Source organism: Vipera berus (genome assembly GCF_964194415.1).
Source record: "Vipera berus genome assembly, chromosome: 1".
NCBI lineage: Eukaryota > Metazoa > Chordata > Lepidosauria > Squamata > Viperidae > Vipera > Vipera berus.
In genome coordinates this window covers 344,018,622-344,042,007 of record NC_138202.1, presented here as the reverse complement: position 1 = coordinate 344,042,007, position 23,386 = coordinate 344,018,622, and the positions used below count along the sequence as shown (strand labels likewise).

At 41.0% G+C, this 23,386-nt stretch overlaps 1 protein-coding gene across 1 annotated transcript in view; it reads right to left on the bottom strand.

The window, feature by feature from the left end:
* COL26A1 (collagen type XXVI alpha 1 chain) overlaps positions 1–23,386 on the bottom strand; it is a gene marked incomplete at both ends in the record, with an annotated part of 201,376 nt that overhangs the window by 177,096 nt on the left and 894 nt on the right. The gene's annotated exons all lie outside the window — the stretch shown is intronic.

The following is a 23,386-nucleotide window of genomic DNA, read 5'->3' as shown; positions in this document are numbered from 1 at the left end:
AAAAGAATCAGAAAATGTAATTCAGCACATCTCTATTCAAACATCACACAATGTCTAAATATAGTTTGTTTAGGTTTGCCTGATATGTTTCACAGATAGTCCTCAGCTTACGACCACAACAGGAAGGGATGGTAGCATGTGTGCTTATGTGCCTGTTAATCAGGATCTTTAGCTTGAACTGTGAAATAAATTCATCTTCTGAGTAATGATGCTACTGTACTGTCTTCTACACAGAAGCTCCCTCACTTAACTATAAAATGTGAAAGATAGCTGAATATTGGAAGAGACTTTGTTGCTGTTGTTATTCATAGCTAATGAGGAAGAAACGAAGGATCCAACTTCCACTTAGACTCACTATCAAGCATGACTAAATAAAGCCTCAGGGATACAGGAAACTAGTGGAGATTCCAGATTCAGACAAAAAAGTTATTGAGTCCCAGAAGAAGCTCGCTTGGCTTGAAGGTGGCTTGCTGTTATCCCTCCAGGCAGAAGCTCCAGACTTTCTCCCCTTCATCCCCTCCCAACTTCCTTCTCCCTCTTCTGACAGGCTCAACCTGACCTCCTAACTTAAGCCTTCTGCAGAAAGGTCAAATAGAAAGACTAACCCTCGGGAGGATAAACCACATCAAGGAATTAAAAGGAAAAGAAAGAAGAGAAAAAGAAAGTTCTGTTTCCCACACCACATACCACCCCCCACCCCCCCACACACACACACTTCAAATCTGCACAGATGGAAGTGTGGAAACAACGATAGCTCTACATTTATTTATTCTGGAGCTAGACTTGAGATCAAGCCAACACAATCTTATAGACCAGCAAAAAATTCAAAGGCTCTGAATTAGGTATACGTATACACTTAATTGGGACACAGTGGCTCAGTGGGTTAGGACGCTGAGCTTGTCGATCAGAAGGTCGGCAGTTTGGCGGGTCGAATCCCGAGTGCCGCGTAACAGAGTGAGCGCCTGTTACGCGTCCCAGCTTCTGCCAACCTAGCACTTCGAAAGCACGTAAAAAATGCAAGTAGAAAAATAGGGACCACTCTGGTGGGAAGGTAACGGCGTTCCGTGCGCCTTTGGCGTCTAGTCATGCCGGCCACATGACCACGGAGACGTCCTCGGACAAACGCTGGCTCTTTGGCTTTGAAACGGAGATGAGCACCGGCCCCTAGAGTCGGAAACGACTAGCACGCATGTGCGGGGGAACCTTTACCTTTACCTTTATACACTTATAAATACAAACAGGCACACACACACACACACACACACACAAATATGTACACAAATACAAGCTTATAGCTCTCTGTGTTTTAATAAGGCAAGGAACAATGTTAAGCTTGTGTCATTTTTATATGGCGGGAAAAAAGGTGCCTTAAGGAAAAGGATAAAGCAGTCCCAGGCTCATTGAAAAGGATCCTGATGTTGGGAAAGACGGAGGGCAAAAGGAGAAGGGGAGAGTAGAGGATGAGATGATTAGACAGTGTCCTCAATGCAATGGGCATGAGTTTGGGCAGACTCCGGGAGACAGTGGAGGATGGAGGGGGGGGAGCTGATGCGCTCTGTCTATGAGGTCGCAAAGAGTTGGACACAACTTGACGACTGAAAAACAAAAGATCCGGGCAGGAGAACATAACATGGATTTCATAAAGTAAGGTGACACCCTTTCCCGACAAAGTTTAGACAATAAATGTGCTGTAAAGCAAAAAGGAGCACTTATTTTAAATCCAATTAGGAAAGACAAGGTTTCAGGAGAGTCAGGAATTTCAGTGATTGCCTCAAAGTGGCTTAACGCATCCCTTTCCTTCACTAATATTGCTTTGTATATGAAAAATCATGGCAATTGGCCATGTTGCTACCAAATGGAGAATTAAAATTACAGAATAACAGAGTTGGAACGAACCTAGTCCAGCAGTCGCTAACTTTTCTGGTTTGGTGGACCGGTTGGAAAGGTGGGGCAGGCACCTTTATGTGTGTATGTGAGCACGCACAAATGTGGATGCGTGCACGCAAACGGGGCCGTGAGCATGTGCACTCTGCAAATGGGGTGGTAGCACTGGCGCATGGCTCGTGGCTCAGCTAGCACTGGTAAGAGGCTCGCAGCTCAGCTAGCACTGGTAAGAGGCTCACGGCTCAGCTAGTGCTGATGAGAGGCTGGCAGCTTGGCTAGCACCGGTGGAAGGGAGGTGAGTGTGTGCTCATGCACGCATGCACTGGCCAGCCACTCACACAGCCTAGTGGCCAAGAAGCCACAGCCTGGTAGTGGACCATGGCCCATAGGTTGGGGACTTCTGATCTAGTCCAACTCCCTGCTCAAGCAGGAGATCCTATACCATTTCTGACAAGCAGTTGTTCAGTCTCTTCTTGAAAGCCTCTGGTGATGAAGCACCACAGGCAAGCTGTTCTTGTTCTGAAGGCTAAAGTAACCTACAGATAGTCTTCTCTTGTCATAAACCTTTGTTAATAAATTACAATGGCTGGGTTCATACAACACGCTAAGCCAGAATGGAACAAATCCCAGCCTGTGTTTGCATAACAACTCAAGCACCATGAGCATAAAAAAGTTCACATATAAGCTCTGCCCTTATATCCCTATTGTGCAGATTGCTTAAAAATATTTATTGAAGGAAAGATTGTTTGTAAGGACAACAAGGTCAACATAGGCAATGGTGTTGAGAGAGAGAGAGAGAGAGCGCGATTTAGATATTGGGTTATCATTGCTTATATTTTTGTCCTTACTGATTTGTAATGAGTTATATAAAATTATATATTGTCTTTTGTGAACTACTACAGTCTAGATTATTAGGATTATTTAAACATTTATTAATTTTGCAAGATTTGCAGTGGATTGGGCTAGAAGTCTTCCAAGGTCCCTTCTAACTCTGTTATTCTGTTATTTATTTATAACATGCTTCAGTTGAAACCAACTCTGAGTGGTACAGGATTCCCAATCTTTGCAAACTCCAATTAAAAACAAAGCAATTAACAGTTGCAACAGGGATGTGATCAGTCTCTTCCTCTGTTCTGGTTCAGACAGGAAAATTCAAAAGAAAATACTCCATTGTTGTTGTTGTTAGTTGCGAAGTCATGTCCAACCCATCGCGACCCCATGGACAATGTTCCTCCAGGCCTTCCTGTCCTCTACCATCTTCTGGAGTCCATTTAGGCTCACGCCTACTGCTTCAGTGACTCCATAAGATAACGTAATATCCAACAAAACAGCTATAGAAGTGTATAATATTCAAAATATTCTTGCCTACTTAGAATAGTTCTTTTTTAGGGGTACACATGATATAATTGCATTGTCCAAAAGAGATCAACATGACAGGAGCTGTAGGTATACAGTGATATACCATGTTATCCATCTCCGAGGGACTACCATTTTATTTTTATTATTAAATTTATTTGCCACCCATCCCACAGCCTGAGGCAACAGTTTACACTGTGATAGGATATGCAAATATAAAAACAATTATAAATATAAAACAGGTTAAAATTGCAAAATAATCAAACAAACTAAAAGCCCTGGGTTTAGTGCGGAAAGGTGCCTTCTCTGTTACTGCACCAACCACCCTCCAGCCAACAGCTTCTTCCAGATTCCAAGACAACCAGCAGTTCTCACATCCAGTGGCAAGATGTTCCAAAGGGCAGGGGCCATGGCAGAAGGAACTCTTCTCCTGGATCCCACTAGCCAAAATTCCTTGACTGATGGGATCCTCAGTAGGTCCCTTCAGCCAGCACAAGTGGGGCAGGCCAATCCCGTTGGGGGAAAGACAATTCCGCAGATATCCTAGACTGGGGGGTCCCCAACCCCCCATCCGTGGACTGGCACCACGCTAGAAACTGGTCCGCGCAAACAAGCAAAGTACATGAAACCAGGCCCCCTCCAGTCCACGGAAAAACCTCTCTCCACAGAACCTGTCCCTGGTGCCCAAAAGGTTGGGGATCTCTGTCCTAGACCCATGCCACAGATGTGATAACCATGCCATTAAAGGTGATAACTAACATGTTGAATTGCACCCAGAAGCAGTTCAGCAGCCAGTATAGTTCATGTATAACAGTAGCATTACATGTGGCCACACTAGGGACCTCCAAAACTCTCCACACCATTTCTGGTTTGTGGAGTCCAACAGTTGAAAGTATTAGAGAATATTCAGTCTTTATTAGGAAGTTACAGGTAGTCCACGACTTACGTCCGCAACTGAGCCCAAAATCACTGTTGCTAAGTGAGACATTTGTTAAGTGAATTTTACCCCATTGTATGATCTTTCTATCCACAACTGTTAAGTGAATCACTATACTTCTTAAATTAATAACATGGTTGTTAAGTAAACCTGGCTTCCCCATTGACTTTGCTTATTAGAAGGTTGAAAAAGGTGATCACATCACACACACACACACACACACACACACACACACACACACACACATGGGACACTGTAACTATCATAAATAGGAGGCAGTTGCCAAGTGTCTGAATTTTGACCACATGACCCTGGGGACACTGCAATGGTTGTTGAGAAAAACAGTCATAAGTCACTTTTTTCAGTGTTGTTGTAACTTCAAACAGTCACTAAATGAACCATTGTAAATCGAGAACTGCCTGTATTTGTTTCTCTATGTGGTGAACACCCAAAACTTTCCTCCATTAGCAGGCCAAAAGTGTGTTATCATTGTGCTACATGTATTTTTGGATCATCTTCCCTTTGGAGGTGATTATTTGAACATTGTTGATAGGAATGCTAATAATAATAATAATAATAATAATAATAATAATAATAATAATAATAATAATAATAATAATAATAATAATAATAATAATAATAATGTTGGAAGGGACCTTGGATGTCATCTAGTCCAACCCCCTGCTCAGGCAGGAAACCTTACACCATTTCAGGCAAATGGCTGTCCAGTCTCTTCTTAAAAACCTCCAGTGTTGGAGCATTCACCACCTCTGGAGGCAGGTTGTTCCACTGGTTAATTGTTCTAACTGTCAGGAAGTTTCTCCTTAGTTCTAGGTTGCTTCTCTCCTTGACTAGTTTCCATCTGTTGCTTCTTGTCCTGCTTTCAGGTGCTTTGGAGAATAGCTTGACTCCCTCTTCTTTGTGGCAGCCCCTGAGATATTGGAACACTGCTATCATGTCACCCCCTCACCCTTCTCTTCATTAAACTACACATACCCAATTCCAGCAACCTTTCCCTATATGTTTTAGCCTCCAGCCCCCTAAATGACCAAACTGTGATTAACTACAGTTGAACACACTTTGTTTTCTACCCTATCATAAGTCTATGGAGATTCTCAGTAATTCAGGTCATGGTTGTTCCAAAGGTGCTTCAAATGGTGTGGGAGTATAAACGGATTTCCAGAAATCAGACTACAGGAACCATTTGCGATTCAATCTGACATGCAGACAACAGACTCATCCCCAACAGCCTGTGCCTGTCTTCAACAGTGAAGGGAGTCAGGGCAGAAAACATCCTGCAGCCAAGAAGGCTCCGCTCCACACACATTTGCACCACTCAGGTGACCCTAAGGACACAGGTAAGTAAACCTCCTGATGGCCCCAACGACTCTCTAAAAGAATGCAAATGACCAGCTGTCTGCAAGGAGTATAAATCCTTCCACTCCCCACCATCTTCTAGTCAGAGCTGAAGAAGCTTCTTGGATGAGAAGTGAAACTTCTTCAAAGAGAAACAAGAAAGTCCAGTTGCCTCCTGAAAAAGCATCTCTGGAGCTGCCCTATCATACTTCCACTTTTTGTCAGCACTGCATTTTCTTATCAATTTTTGCATAACTAAGTGTTCTTTTGCTTGGTTTTATCCCATTTTAATTTCATAATTACATATGGTTAGGCTAGCTTATAAGGGACGCAGTGGCTCAGTGGGTTAGGACGCTGAGCTTGTTGATCAGAAGGTCGGCAGTTTGGCGGGTCGAATCCTGAGTGCCGTGTAACAGAGTGAGCGCCTGTTACTTGTCCCAGCTTCTGTCAACCTAGCAGTTTGAAAGCACGTAAAAATGCAAGTAGGAAAATAGGGACCACTACGGTGGGAAGGTAACAGCGTTCCGTGCGCCTTTGGCGTCTAGTCATGCCGGCCACATGACCACGGAGATGTCCTCGGACAAGCGCTGGCTCTTCAGCTTTGAAACGGAGATGAGCACCAGCCCCTAGAGTCGGAAACAACTAGCACGCATGTGTGGGGGAACCTTTACCTTTACCTAGGTTAGCTTAATTCATATCAATATATTTTACTTTCAAAGTGCTTGGTCTTGATTTCTTTGAAACAAATTAGGTAGTAAATCGTTAAGTTGGTTAAATTAAGAACTGAGAACTCAATTTTCTCCTCAATTTTGGTAACATTTGTTTCTAAAAATAGACATGCTCCCTCTACTGCCAGGAACAGTATTTAACGCTCTTGCATTATACAGTACAGAACAAAAGTCTGAATTTTCCAATTTCAAGCAAGCCTTTCCGTATCAGTTTGCACTTGAAAGAACAGGTTATGGATAGATCATCAGGGAGAAAATCTGTGTGGTTGCTAGAAGATGCAAATGACTTGATAGCACATAATCAATTAATAATCAATTCTTGTATATCAGAGCAGCATGGATATCAAATGGGGACAAATAACAAACATGAGCCATGGAGCAAATCTTCCTTTATTTATTTGCAATCAAACATCAGATGCAAATATGTAAGTAATGGAATTTGCATCATGATGTGTTAAATAAATTACAATTGGCTATATGTATGCAACATGCTATGCACTGTGATTTTAAATAATGGTTGAGTTTATACATTGCTTTGCCTGGTTTTTTATCATGGTTTACTGAATAAACCTCAATCACTTGAGCTCACAGAACTGCACTGTGCTGAAAATTGTGGTTTAAAACAACAGCTGGGTTTGTGCAACAAGCTAAAGCACATAGAAGCTAATCATTTTTTGGCTTAGAGCAAAGTAAGACTAGAGCCCCTACATATTAGAAAATCAAAGTACAAGTGCTTGTAATTTGGGGCGTAAATGAAGTACCTGTTCATTGTGATTAATCACTCTGCTGAAAGAATGAAAAAGGCCATAATTAAAATCACATTCACTGTTAGAAGAACCAACAAGTCTTTAAAAAAATCACATACAGTATGTGTGTCTTTAATCCTTCCCTACCCAAAATTGACTGATCTGTTAGCTAAACTTAAAACTCTAGTTTTGAAACATCTGGTTCCCTCTGAGTTAATGCACCACATATGTTAATTGTACTCCACACTGGAATAAAACAAGATACAATGAAATCACCTAAGTTTTCTGAGTCAAGGACCAAGGAGGTCTTTTCTGTTCAATACAGCAGAGGAGGGGAAATCTCAAGATACTTTGTAGAAGATTAGCATGCATTTTCCACTCCCAGTCATTTAGTAGCAACAGTAAATAACCTTACTTCACTCTCTTAAATTAGGATGCCTAACCAAGAAATTGTGGGAGAAAGCAGAAACAGATTCATGGATGGAAATACGTGTGTGTAAGCTCCAGTTCTGGAATGAAAATAAATCCCTGCTGACCAGTGCATCTGCTTAAAAACAGCTTGGTCTACAATTACACACTGATCTTTCTGAGCAACTTTTCAGCCTTGGGGTCTAGTTGGTGCATCGCCGGCATGTTCCTGAACTTGCAAGCCTAAAATCAGCTTTTCCCTATGGCATTAGCAGACAGGTTGTCTACTGAAGCTGGAAGATTCCCATTGCTCTGTGCAGCTAGGCTGTGAAAAGGCGAAACTGCCAAGCAATGAGTAGGGGAACACACCCTGTAAAGCAGTGGCCCCCAAACCTTTGGGCACCAGGGACCAGTTCCATGGAAAACAATTTCCAAAAAAATGGACCAGGAGGGTGGTTTCACACACTACCTAGATCCCATGCATGCGCAAATGAAGCTTTGCTTGCTTGTGTGGCCACAGCCCGGGGGTTAGAGATCCTTGCTGTGTAGACCATCTAGTTCTTTCAATCCAGATAGTGCTATTGGGTCCAGATGTTGAATAATGTTGGTGTGGGGGGAAAAACCTACCATATTTCCACTTCTTAGGTCTGAAATGCCACTCACTGGCCATTTGGGATCTGGGGCCCAAATTATGATTTGAAGCTGGTTTAAGACCCTGGTTTGCTCCTGAGCTGACAATTGTAGTTTTTTTGGCTGACTTAAGAGATTATAATTAATTCTTGGCTGAGTTCTGACTTCAAAGGATTATAAGTGTGGGCAAAAAAAAAAGGTATCACATCTCATCACAGCTGGCAACCGTGGTGGCATAGTGGTTAGAATGCAGGCTACTTCTGCTGACTGCCAGCAGTTTGGCAGTTCAACCTCACTGGCTCAAGATTGACTCAGCCTTCTATCCTTCCGAGGTCGGTAAAATGAGGACCCAGATTGTTGGGGGCAATATGCTGAATCTGTAAACTGCTTAGAGAGGGCTGTAAAGCACTATGAAGTGGTATGTAAATCTAAGTGCTATTGCTACCATAATAAATCAAGATGTGATCATCCAAGCCAAACTAATAATTCTTAGGGATAACTAAGTATAATCACCAAGTTCAGGAATGAATAGCAGCTATGTGAGTGTTCTATTCCCAGTTAACCATGTGCTCTTTGTTGTTGTTAGTTGCGAAGTCGTGTCCGACCCATCGCGACCCTATGGACAATGTTCCTCCAGGCCTTCCTGTCCTCTACCATCTTCTGGAGTCCATCTAGGCTCACATGTGCTCTACTTTTCCTTAATCTCTGACTGAAGGAATTTTCTATAATATTTTTTTTTAAATTCCATTTATATCCCACCCTTCTCCAAAGACTCAGGGCGGCTTTACAAGCTTAGCAGTAGCCTTCATTCTATGTATATGCCTGCTTATTAGGGCTTTCACACACACACCCAAGCGGCATTATTACAAAGTCAGCTTAATTGCCCCCAACAATCTGGGTCCTCATTTTACCTACCTCGGAAGGATGGAAGGCTGAGTCAACCTTGAGCCTGGTGGGATGCGAAGCAGATGGGAGATCCTGGCCAAGCTTATCTAGACTCACAAATTAAACAAGGTCAAGCCTAGTTAGCACTCCAAAATACCAGTCTGGGCAAACATTCTAGAACAGGGGCGTCAAACTGCCGGTCCGCAGGCCGGTTGCAGCATGCAGAGACCGCGCCCACCCCAGCTCTGACAATACAAAAAAAGTCGTGACACCTCGTGACACATCACATGATGTGGCGAGCTTGACACCCATGTTCTAGAAGAAGGCAAATAGCAGCAAATCACTTCTGATATTGCTACCAAGAAAATTACATGAATGTGTCCTTGAAATCAGCAGTTGTTGAATCCTCCTTGAAACTTTTATTTCTGTTTGAAATTCTGCCCAATCACTTTCAGGAAACAAGGGAGAAAGGAGCTCATTCCATTAATCAAATGGAATTAGCAACTGTACAATGCATGGTGACTGTACCTTTTCCCCATTATAGCACAATATATTGTGTTTCTCTTACGATAGCTTCCAAATTGCCCTTGGTGTATTAATCAACAGCACTGTATCGAACTGATGCATGAACAAATACAACTGTTATGCAGATCTTCGGTTTCTCTTCCATGCTATGCAATTCCCCTCTTTTGGGGAGTGCCCTGTAGCCACCCTAGCTACCTGTGGCCTAGCTACCTGTGGCCATCTCAGAAACCTCTGGCAGAAGATCTCTGTGGCAAAAGAAAAAAAAAACTAAAACTAGGCTGCTGATCTGCTCAAACTAGTTCCTTGCATATACTGAAGTAGTTATGTGCATTGTTTGCTGATAAGCAATCATTTATTGATTCAACACCCTAGGAAACTGCCTTATATTAAGTCAGGCCCCCATTACTGTTTATTTTAACCAGTGGCTCTTGGGGGTCTTTCTCAGACCACCCATCAGGCTAGCAAGAGATGCAGGGATTGCATTTAAAAGAAGCAAAGTTACCCTCTTCCACCGCTGAGTAATGGGATCTCCAGAGATTTTGTGTGTGTGTGACTATGTAAACCCACCCATTAATATTTCACAGATGAAAGGGGGCATATGGTGGAATTCCTTTTTTAAGTAAGCATCGCAAATCTCTGATCAGCCAGCTATTTCTAATGGCTCTATTTATCTTATCTTGCTTTATCTTATCTTTTCAATTCCATTCTGTTCCAGTCCATTTCATTCATTCATTTTACAATAGCCTGAACAGCACTAATCTTAAAGAAAGATGGGAGGGGGCCTTATGTTAACATAAACTAGAACAGTCTCTTTTAACTTGCTGCCCTCCAGAAATGTCAAGCCTGTAACTCCCAAAATTCCTATCCAGAACTGTCATCTTGCTTGGGAATTGTGGGATTTCAGCACATCTGGAGTATGCTAAGTTAGGGAAAGCTGTTTTAAAAAGACAAGTTGTTTTCTATAAAATATGATTCCACATTTCCGTTGCTTTGGCATTCTCCAGAATCCATGCTCAAGTACATTTCATGCACTAGTAAGTTTTTAGCCTAGAGATTGTTTTGCTTTAATGAAATAAAAAGTAACTACCACAGTACAATAGTCATCATAATCTCACTTCTGATACTGAAAACAAACTCCTACTCTGAAATGCACTCATCTTGTTCCTTCTTTTGAATTTTATATCTTACCCATTGGAATTACAGTATTAGGAATGCACCTTTTTTTCCCCCTTTTGACTATTGGGGCCAAAGACCAGAGAGGGAAGAGTGATGTCTGCAGAGGGAGGGGGGGTCAAAATTGGCAAAATGGCAGATGTACCTTTATTTTATTTATTAAACAAGTTTACTTGGCCACCAAACTCACATCCAGGTAATGCCACGCAGTTTTATTTAAATTCCTGTCCTGCCTTACCGAGAAACAAGATACTTGTGCAATGAGACACCAGGGAGTAACTCAAGAGGGAATAGAAGACAGACCCAGTGCTCTTCAACATCTTCATCAACGATTTGGACGAAAGGATAAATGGCGAACTCATCAAATTTGCAGACGACACCAAGCTGGCAGGAATAGCCAACACTCCAGAAGACAGGCTTAAGATACAGGAGGATCTGGGCACACTTGAACACTGGGCGCTATCTAACAAAATGAAATTCAATGGTGAAAAAAGTAAGGTTCTACATTTAGGCAAGAAAAACCAAATGCACAGGTATAGTATAGGGGGTACCTTGCTCAATAGTAGTAACTGTGAGAGGGATCTTGGAGTCCTAGTGGACAATCACTTAAATATGAGCCAGCAGTGTGCTGCAGCTGCCAAAAAAGCCAACACAGTGCTAGGCTGCATTAACAGAGGGATAGAATAGAAATACTTCACGTGAAGTATTAATACCAATTTACAATGCCTTGGTAAGGTCACACTTGGAATACTGCATCCAGTTTTGGTCACCACAATGTAAAAAAGATGTTGAGACTCTAGAAAGAGTACAGAGAAGAGCAACAAAGATGATTGGGGGACTGGAGGCTAAAACATATAGTGAACGGTTGCTGGAATTGGGTATGTGTAGTTTAATGAAGAGAAGGGTGAGGGGTGACATGATAGCAGTGTTCCAATATCTCAGGGGCTGCCACAAAGAAGAGGAGGTCAAGCTATTCTCCAAAGCACCTGAAGGCAGAACAAAAAGCAATGGCTAACCAAAAAGAAGCAACCAAGAAGAAATTTCCTGACAGTTAGAACAATTAATCAGTGGAACAACCTGCCTCCAGAATCTATGAATGCTCCAATACTGGAAGTTTTTAAGAAGAGACTGGACAGCCATTTGTCTCAAATAATATAGGGTTTCCTGCCTGAGCAGGGGGTTGGACTAGATGACCTCCAAGATCCCTTCCAACTTTACTACTATTATTATTCTCCACCCACACACCCATGGCAGGGGCAACACAATCAGACCAATCACTTCATCAGCTCCATCTCTATTTGGCATCCCCAGGCCAATGCTGATTCTGCTCCGTAGACACTACAGAGGGTGAATAAAAGCCCTAATGAAAGATTCCAAAGCACGGTGAAAGATAGTGAGCAATAGTGACATCAAATGAAAGAAATGCCATCTAAGTAATTAACAGAAAAGCCTTCTAAATATCTTGCAGAAGGAACAATGGGAGGAAGAGACGGAGGGAGGGAGGGAGGGAGGGAGGGAGGGAGGGAGGGAGGGAGGAAGGAAGGAAGGAAGGAAGGAAGGAAGGAAGGAAGGAAGGAAGGAAGGAAGGAAGGAAGGAAGGAAGGAAGGAAGGAACAGACCCTGTGCATAGAAGCCAGCCAAAGCAATGAAAGTATTTAAACCATCACAAATTCCCCTCTTTTCCATTCTACTCCATCCACTCCCTAAAAGCTTCCAGGAGTATCTTGGTGCCTAGTTCTGCCTTGCCCTTGCCAGAGACAGTTGATAGCCTGTAAGATGAGATTACACACTGTTGCATTTCAAAGGAAGAATGGCATCCTTCCAATTTCTCTTATCCCAAGGAATTCTCCTTCCTGTGCTGCTTTTGTTCAAATCCCTTTATTTTTTTAGTTTTAATGATGCCACTAGGCACGATGAACAGTTCCCAGAATTATTTAATTCAGAGAATTCTCTTTGCAAGAAATTTACATTTAACCCTGATGACCTTCTGAAGACTTGCCAAAATCCATTTCTTTCTACACTTGGCAAGCAGTATTTGTTTACCTTTTCTTTAACTGAACTAGCCAGCAGTTTGCATTGCATTCTGCAAGACAGGCTTCAGTCTTCTCACCATAAAGTCAAGCTGAGAAAAGAGAAACACAAATGCACAGGACTGCACCAGAGGCACCAGAGCAATTAGGAGAAAAGCAAACTACACAGTAGTACACAACAACTTGTTATGCTGCATCACGATTTCTTTAATCGTGCTTTGGTAAACAACTGAGCATCAAACAGATCAGTCTGATGAAAGCAGCATTGCATTATTGTAATACAAGCCCCCATTCCCTTTTCTATATGCCTCCTGTCATCCCATACCCATCTCCAAGGACAGTGCTTATGACTCAACATTGCTTTTGTCATTTTGACCAAAGCAGCAGAGTTGGAGACACTTAGACTTAATTCAGCATCTGTTATTCTTAAATAAAGCAGCATAAAGTAAGATTGCCGGGCAACAGTTCTGTATTGTACCTACTTCAGTGGTAAAACCAACTGAGCAAAATGAGCACGATTATAAAATGAGTACATCTGCACACCATGCCTCATTTTTGTACCATGGCTAAATGTCTTGTTTTTCTGATAAATCCTGAGAGTTGCACAGCTTTTCTCCTCTGACCTGGTTTCACAAGAACAAGTAAGACAATCAACTTTGCTAAGGGTAGTTTGCTTCTAGTGCATGATCCGTTTGCAACGTACACCCCAAATATGCAAGTTTCTGCAAGGCGGTCAGCCTGCTTGTTCCAAGTCGTCTTCTTTTGGCAATCCACTGTATTCTGAGTAACCACTTCCAAATTCATTATTTAAAGGAATTATTTTTTCTTCTCTTACTCTACTTCAATATCCTGCTTTCACAGCCATACCTTACCTTGGTGGGAAAAAAATTAATGTTTGGATCTAATCATGGAGATTAAATATTGGATATTGAAACTACAGTAATCAAGAAGAGAACCAACCAAGAACGAAGGAGAAATTTCCTGACAATTAGAACAATTAATCAGTGGAACAACTTGCCTTCAGAAGCTGTGGGTGCTGCAACACTGGAGGTTTTTAAGAAGAGATTGGACAACCATTTGTCTGAAATGGTTTAGGGTTTCCTGCTTGAGCAGGGAGTTGGACTAGATGACCTCCAAGGTCCCTTCCAACTCTGTTATTCTATTATTCTTTGCTATCCAAGAAATATTCTTTATGGTCTTGTTTGAGTTAGTAATTGCTTTCCTCCCTAGGATTAATCATCTCTTCTCCGGTACACAGGTAGTCTTTGACTTATGACTAGTCATTTAGTGATCATTTGAACTTATAACGTTTCTCCCTGGGGGTACTTACAACCTGGTTCCAAAGTTCCAGTGACCAGTCTCTTTTCTTACTCTTCAGATGTTCAGCAACTAACTTGCATTTATTTTTTTATTTTTATTTTATTTTAATTCCATTTATATCCCGCCCTTCTCCGAAGACTCAGGGCGGCTTACAAGCTTAGCAGTAGCCTTCATTCTGTGTATATGCCTGCTTATTAGGGCTTTCACATCCCCCCCAAGCGGCATTATTACAAAGTCAGCTTAATTGCCCCCAACAATCTGGGTCCTCATTTTACCTACCATTTATGGCCATTTCCGGCATCCCACAGTTATGTCACTACATTTTACAATGTTTTTGCCTAAAACCCGGCCCATAGCACACAATGGGTTCACTTTATGATCTCAGCAGTCACTTTACAACCGCAGTGATCACTTAATGACCACTGCAAAAAAAATCATAAAATCAGATCATTGATGTACAGCTGTCTTGATGTAAGACCATGATGGGCAGCCTGCATTATGACCGCAAGTCAAGTACTACCTATCGTGGGTGGGGTTGTTGGTTTTTTTTGTGCTTTCGTCAGGAGGATTTTTGACGCTAGTCAGTGTTGATTCCTGATGTCTGCTTGGATTAGACCCTGCAGTTATCTTGGCAAGATTTTTGAAAGTTGTTTGCCATTGGCTTCTTCTTCCTAGGGCTGAGACAGAGTGACTGGCCCAAGGTCATCCAGTTGGCTTTGTGTCTAAGACAGGAACTAGAACCTACAGTCTCCCAGGTTCTAACCCAACCAATATCTTAATACTATAGCAAGCTGCCCTACTGCCCATTAAAGAGGTGCAAAATATTCCATGCACAAAATGTGCTCTACACATTACTATTGGTTTCAGTAAGTCTATGCCTAAATTAAAGTTTGGAGTATTTTGGTCCATGCACAGAATTATATAAAGCTATTTTGACCTGGGCAGAAGTGTTTTAATGGGGAATGAGGAAAATTAAGGACTTTGGCAACTGAGGGAAGGTAGGGAAAGAAGTGAAGATGCTTGAAAAATACAGGGCAGTTGGCAAACGATATACAACAGACCAATGTATGTTCTGTATGCAGAACATCTTCAGTATACAGAAGAACATTCTTTTTTTGTGAAAATGTTTTATTAGTTTTAATAGGGTTAAAAAGGAGGGTAGGGAAATGGGAATTTGGGATAGGGTAGAGGATAAGTTGGGGGTGAGAGTTGGGGTTTCCCCCAATAACATTCAATATTTGGCAAACAGCATGTTGTCTGGGTAAATATACATAAATAAAGATAATAAAGCTAACAATAACACTGATAGGTATAATAAATTATCAGAAACAATACTAAATTTTCAATGTATGATATCATTTTTACTCAAATAAATTCAAAGTTGCATATCACATTCCTTTCTCTCTAACTCATTTATCTAGCCATTGATAAAATTTATTCCAAGTTCTATAACAAACTAAATGCTCTTTCTCTTTAATCTCTAAAGTTAATCTATCCATTTCTGCACAATCCAATATTTTCTTAATTAATACTTCTTCAGTCGGTAACTTTTCATTTTTCCAATATTGGGCATAGATAATTCTCGCTGCTGTCAATACATGTAACATTAAGTATCCGCTCTCCTTATCAGAGTTAGGGCCTATCATTCCTAAGAGAAACAATTCTGGTTTAAATTCTATTTGTTTTTTAATCACCTTCTCTAACCATAAATGTATCTTAAGCCAAACCCTTTTTGCTTTAGGACATGTCCACCAGATATGATAATAGGTACCTGGTCTTTGCTTACATTTCCAACAAACATTTGAAGTATTTTTAAACATTTTAGCTAGTGTCACTAGTGTCATGTGCCATCTATAAAACATTTTATACAAATTTTCTTTATATGATATAGCTTTGGTTAATATAATATTTCTATCCCATAGCTTTTCCCATTCTTCAAGCTCTATAGTATGTCCAACATTTTTTTTTAAAATCCCATTTATATCCCGCCCTTCTCCGAAGACTCAGGGCGGCTTACAATCTAAGCACAAATCAATGTGCTTAGCAATAGCCTTCATTCTATGTATATGCCTGCTTATTAGGGCTTTTGCCCCCCCCCCAAGCGGCATTATTACAAAGTCAGCTTAATTGCCCCCAACAATCTGGGTCCTCATTTTACCTACCTTGGAAGGATGGAAGGCTGAGTCAACCTTGAGCCTGGTGGGACTCGAACCTGCACTAATTGCAGGCAGCTGGTGTTACTTTTTGCCCATATTATCATTGTTTCTTTAACTTGTTCCTCCTCCATCTTTAAGTTAAGCAGTAATCTATAGAGTTTTTTAATCAGCTTTTCATCTGTTTTAACAATGTAAGATCAAGTTCTATCTGTTCCTTGTAGAGCCCTGTTGCTTTCACGTCTTTTTCATATCTCGATTGAATTTGTAAATATGGCCACCATGGTAGGTCAATACCTTGTCGTTGTAAGTCTTGTCTAGATTTCAATCTTCCTTCATTGTCCAGTAAGTCTTTATAAGTTACAAGTTTATCATAGTTAATTAAGTTTGGGTAAGCAAAGGCTTCCATTGTTGAGAGCCATTCAGGTATCTTAGTATAATTTTTTTTCTTTTATTTTTTCCCATTCTAAGAGAAGTGCACTTCTTATAGCATGATTCTGAAAATATCTATGCGCTGTATTCTTACCACAGAAAGGCATGCCAGCCAATCTGCAGGTCATGCCCCTCTAAGTATAGTAATCTTTTGTCTCTAAGTGTTATCCATTCTTTAATCCACACTAAAATAGCTGCTTGGTAATATAACTTCCAATCTGGAAGTCCAAGTTTATTTATTTATTTATTATTGGGACTTATATGCCGCCCTATCTCCGAAGGACTCAGGGCAGCTAACAACAATAACATACAATAAATACAGAAGTTAAGATAAAATTAAAATTATAGAAGTCCTCCCCTTTCTATAATGTCCTGTAGCAATTTCACTTTAATTTGTGCTTTCTTCCCTTGCCAAACAAATTTCAATATTATGGTATTCAATTCATTAAAAAAGGCTTTTTCTAATTTTACCGGAATGGTTTGAAATAAAGAGTATTTTCAGTAAGATATTCATTTTAACTGTAGCTATTCTCCCCAATATTGACAGTTGGAGATTTTTCCACTTTTCTAAGTCCAGTTTTATTTGTTTTAATAATTTTGTATAGTTGTCCTCTTTCACTGTTATACATCTTGCTGTTAAATAAATTCCCAAGTATTTAACTTTTTTAACTATTTGAAGATTTGTTTTTCTTGCAAGTTGCATTTTTTATTTTTCTGTTAAGTTCTTTGTCAAAACTTTGGTCTTTTCTCTATTTATTATCAGGCCTTCTACCTCACCATGTTGTTCTATTATGGCCAACAATTTTGTACTTGTTTCCAGAGGTTCTTCCGGTATAAAGACCAAGTCATCTGCGAATGTTTGAAATTTATATTTTTCACCCTTTATCTCCAGTCCTTTGATCTCAGAGTCTTGTCTAATATTTCTGTTCAATACTTCCAAGGTCAATATGAATAGCAATGGTGATAGAGGACATCCTTGTCTTGTGCCCTTTTTAATATCAAAGTACAGAAGAACATTCTGATGACGGCAATGGCGATGGTAGCAGAGGCAGTTGGGAGGACAGAAGATCCTGGGGAAATGATGGCTGGTGAGATATGCCACAGCGAAATATCAGCTGCAGTGGTGGTGGAGGAAAAAGGCTGAGAAGATGGGAACCAGGTGGTCAGAGGGTGTGTAAGAGTGGCAGCAATTAAGAGGAGGGGAGGAAGGTGTTGAGAAAATCAGGGATAGTAGAGTTTCATTCCCTATTCACTTCTCAGCTGGACTATTGCAATGCACTCTACATGGATTGTTCTTAAAGATCATCCAGAAGTTGCAATTGGCACAGAATGTGATGGAGCACGGTGTTGTGCATCTTTCAGTTTACTCATGTCACACCATCGTTGCACGAGCTCCCAATTTCCTTTCAGGTGCAATTAAAACCCTACATGGAATAAGGCCAGATTATTTGCAGAACTGCCTCTTTTTGACACTGTCTGTTCATCTGACCAGGTCAGATAGGGTGGCACATTCCAGATCCTTTCCCTAAAATACTGCCATAGAGAGATTCCTAGGAAGCATGCCTTTTCCATGATGGCCCCTTACCTTGTGAAATATCCTTTAGTGATGTGACAGCCTCCACTCTTTTGGCCTTCTGGAAGACCGTATGATCTGGCCCTTCCCCTCTCCCCCCACACTGGGGGAAAGTGGGATAGGAGCCTATGGACTGCTGATAGGGCATCCTAGGAGGATGTTTGAGATGCAGGATTTTAGTCTTGTTTTTTTGTAGTTTTTATGGTTTTATTGTTTTGTGGTTTTATTGTTGTTGTGAGTGCCCATACTTGAACTCCAAGATGGGCAGCCATGCAAACCTTATAAAAAGACAAACAAATGTTGAGGGGTGGAAGAGAAGACTTGATGATCATCAATTTGGCCCACTCACCCATCAAGATTTTGTTTGAAACCAGGAACAATCAATGTTTCAGTTGTGCCAAACTGCCTGGCCAAAAAAAGGTCTTGAAATTTGTTGGAAATACAGTACACAGCTTGAAACCTGAAAGTTTGCTTTAGTTTGGGGGGGGGGGGGGACAACATTTTCTCATTGCATGAAAACCCTGTTATCTATCATCATCTGTTTTTGAACATCAGCAAACAAGATTATTGCCCCACCCCATCAGTTCTTTGTCATCAATAGTAGGTAAACTAAATGGGGTGGTTGATAGCATTTTTATCTTCTTAACATTTAACATTAACCCAGGTTTTTTTCACTTTTTGTTTTTACTTCCATTATGAGCCCTTCTAAGCCTTCTTTACTTTCATCTATCCAAGGGGAACCATGGGAACATCTCAAATTATTAGCATTTTGACCTTCCTTTTTATTTCCAGCCTGCCATTCTTATAACATATTCTCTGCATAAGTTAAACAGAATTGTTACCATACACGTCCTTGTCTTACTCCTTCCCTATTCTGAATCACTTTGCTTCTCCAAACTCAAGTCCTTGCAGTAGCTTATTCATTGTAATGGTTCCTGAGATGAATTATCACAAGTTTTGGCATTCCCCTTACCGTTAATGTATTCCATGTTCTGGCATGGTCTACAGAATAATAAAAAAAACTTTCTATAGTGAAAAAAGCAAAGGTAAACCTCCTCAGGTTCTCTTTATTTCCCATTACCCCTTATATGACAGCTCTCTGATCTTCTGTCCCTCTGCCTTTTTCTGAAGCCAGCCTTATTTTGATATTTCTTTTTTTCCACTGCACCCATGTTTAATGTTTAATGTGGTTGATATCAAAAGAAAACATGCACTTCTTGACTGACTACAGTGCCTTGAAGGACTGAAAAAAGCTCTCCTCTTGAACAATCCTCAAGGATAAGGTCAGGCCCATCCAAGATGTTTTTTCCATAATGCAATTAAGAGCCTCCTGGGGCATTTGGGAATGGAGGAATATTAAGTGGCTCCTGCAGAACTAAGTGATGGTTGTGATTTGACAGGTATGGCTATGTGGAGATGACAGTTTCTGCCTGTGCTATTTGGTTTCAATAATGTTGATTTAGCTTTAATTTGACTTTATTACTTTAATGGGGAATCTAAGCCATTTGGAATCATTTTTGACTGGAGCAGCAAATAAATGGTAAACAGATAAACAAGCTATATAAGTTGGAACACATGTAATTGAAACACAGACTCATATTATAATATATGTTATATCTCCAACATGGACTTTGCTTTTTCATCTCTGCTACTATGAGCTATCATGTCTACCTCTCTTAACTATTTCAAGTATTGGTGAAAGCTTACTCTTTCTGAAAGACCCTGTCTCTTGGAAGTGGTCCTACCTCAATTTATTGTCCTTTAAATATATTGGACCTTCCATGCTATCCAGACAATACTGCCAAAGGAACTTGAAGTCCAGTAGTTTGGGAGGACATCAAAAGATGTATCAGCTTTACAATAATAAGCATTAGGTTACATTTAATCCAAATTCTAATTAGAATTGGGCATACCTATATTTGCTTTCTGCTTTAATGGGGTATAATTTTCTAAGTGAATGCTACAAACATTATTTATTCATTTTCAGTTGCTTCTATGGATGATAGGAAGTTCCAGACCTTTGATTTTCCCCACCACCACACAGAAATCTTCTCTAGAGATAAATAATCTTTATTGTCATTTTTTTTTACTGTGGGCATAACGGCCCATATCAAAAATGAAATTTAGTTGCCCGCTGTCAAAGTGAAACACATACATGACACAGACCTAAAACATACTATATACAAAATATGTATAGACCCACAGCCCTACATATACATAACAAATAAATATTAAATACTGCCCATCTTGAATATATAACAGAAGGAGGAAGCCTGAGAGTTCACAAGGTTAATGCTGTATGGAATGAAACTACGGCTGAATCTGGATGTTCTGCTACGGATACCATGAAGCCTCCTCCCAGAAGGTAACAAGGAAAACAGGTCATGAAGAAGATGTGTAGTGTCCAAATAATCTTACAGACCCTGCTCAAGCAATGCTTCTGTGCTATGTCCTGGATGGAGGGGAGGGAACTGCCAATGAACTTTTTGGCCATCCTGACCACTCTCTGCACCGCCTTTCTGTCTGAAGCAGTGATGCTTCCAAGCCAGACGGTGATGCTGTATGACAGGATGCTCTCGATCGTCCCCCTGTAGAAAGTGGTCAGGACAGGGGAAGGAAGATGTGCTTTTCTCATGTGACACAGAAAATGCAGGTGCTGCTGTGCCCGCTTCATCAGTTTCTCACTGTTGAGCAACCAAGCCAGCCTACTCGGTAGCTGCACACCCAGGAATTTGATGCTGGTAACCATCTCCACAAGGGACGCGGTGGCTCAGTGGGTTAGGATGCTGAGCTTGTCAATCAGATGGTCGGCAGTTTGGCGGGTCGAATCCCGAGTGCCGCGTAACAGAGTGAGCGCCTGTTACTTGTCCCAGCTTCTGCCAACCTAGCAGTTCGAAAGCACGTAAAAATGCAAGTAGAAAAATAGGGACCACTACGGTGGGAAGGTAACAGCGCTCCGTGTGCCTTTGGCGTCTAGTCATGCCGGCCACATGTCCACGGAGACGTCCTCGGACAAGCGCTGGCTCTTTGGCTTTGAAACAGAGATGAGCACCGGCCCCTAGAGTTGGAAATGACTAGCACGCATGTGCTGGGAAACCTTTACCTTTACCTTTAACCATCTCCACAGGTGAATCATTAATGCACTATGGCTGTGTGGCTGTGCCTGCCTTTTCTGAAATCGACAATGATCCCTTTGGTTTTTCCGGTATTTAAAACTAGGCTGTTTTCCTTACACCAGTTCACCAACCCCTCAACCTCCTTGCGGTAAGCTTCCACCTTGTCATCAGGAGGAATAAGGCCCACCACTACAGCATCATCCAACTCAGTAATGAAAAGGAACCCAGAAACAGAGTTGCTGCACTTAGAAAGAGCCATAGAGTTTCTTCTAATTGGTTCATTCCCAAGAACCAAATCCTCAACCTCAGATTGAAATGCAATCAAGGGGAGAAGCAACCTAGAATTAAGGATAAGTTTCCTAACACTGAGAACAATTAACCAGTGGAACACCTTGCCTTCAGAAGTTGTGGGTGGTTTTTTAAGAGGAGGTTTTTAAGAGGAGACTGGGCAGCCACTTGTCTGAAATGGTAAAGGTTTTCCTACTTGAGCAGGGGGTTGAACTAGAAGACCTCTAAGGTCCCTTCCAACTCTGTTCTGTAAAATTAAGTTTCTGCATGTTGAACATTACAATGCTGCAAGTGGCAAGTTGATCTCAGCAGGGACAAATCTAGAAGAATGACACAGAGAAATTGATTAAATTTATCTGCTGCCCATCTCAACCACAAGGTGACCCTGGGCAGCTTACAATGTTAACGTTCCTTATCCTTTTAGGCTGATACAGCCAGAATTTAATAGCGTACTGTGGCTCTCTCACAAAATGACTGCCAGATTGCCAATCCAGTCATTTTTCTAGAAGGCAAAGTGGTGAGATTGGTCCTCATTGCTTACTCTAGCCTTTCTGGAAGTTCACAGCCACTTCAATGTATCTTGAAGTTACCATATGTGAATTGGGTGGCCATATAAATGTGTTTAGTAAATAAAAAAGGTAAAGGTTTCCCTGTCGGTCATGTCCATCTCTAGGGCACGGTGTTCATCTCTGTTTCTTGTCAACGCTACCTCCCTCGGCCAATGTTTATAAATAAATAATATATACATCTCTGGATCTCTTTTTCTGAGTTGATGGGCACACATCCATACAAAACACTAGACTGCAGCCTCTTATAACTCTGATTCTCTACGAATACCTTTGAAGTATATGCAAAAGAAATCCAGAAAATAGTATGCCTGTAATTAAACGTCTGCTTTGCAACTGGGTAAGTCCCATTTTATGTTTTTAATTACAATAATCTAAAAATAATGAAATGAAACCATGTGGAGTATGTAGCCCAGTAGTTCCCAAGGTAGGTATCCATGAGTGCCATACAGCACTCATGGATACCCTTACAGCATATTCCCTTTCACATGCACAGGCTATATATCCATTTGGTTTCTTCAAGTCGCTTCTCAAAATGCATCTTTTTTTATATGGCACTTGGCTTTACTTCCATGCTAGCAATTCAAAGTAGTTTCTGGTGTCATCCAATCATCACTGTGCCACAGGAATAGCAATGAGGTCAGACTTCAAATATGGCTGGATGATGCTATGAAGACATTATTACTTGCTAGCGTGGAATGACTTAAAACCATTAATCTGCACTCCAGTTGCAACCAAACATTGCAGAACACAGTTCTTCTTCTACTTCTCCCTCATTGTTCTTTTTGTCTGCTTTTAGATTCTAAACTTCATAGGAGCAGAGACCTGATTATGTAAAGCGCCAAGTCTATGATGGTGGTAGAAAAACAAGAAACCATGATCCATAGGCAAACACCTTCTAAACCCTCTTCCTCAGACTCGCTGGTGATGTATGAAATGTAGAACACCCGAAGTAGATCTCCTGGGCAGATTCACAATACGCTGGATCATTTGAGTTCTAAAAAATGACCCAAAGCTCTGAAGCTGGCAGACAAATGTTGACGCTCCTGTGCCTGAAATGCTGAATTAGTTTAACTAGGCTACTGAACTAATGCTTTCTGGTCTACACTCAACCACTAACTAAATGGAACAGAAACCACTAAGCAACATTAGGCTAAAATTATTCTAATATAAAATTAAAGCTAAGCACCAAGATTAAAATTATACTATGAACTCTTATGAATTAGTGAAACTTGCATATTATGCAAATACAGCCAGTGGAACTTTAACTCAGTTAGTGA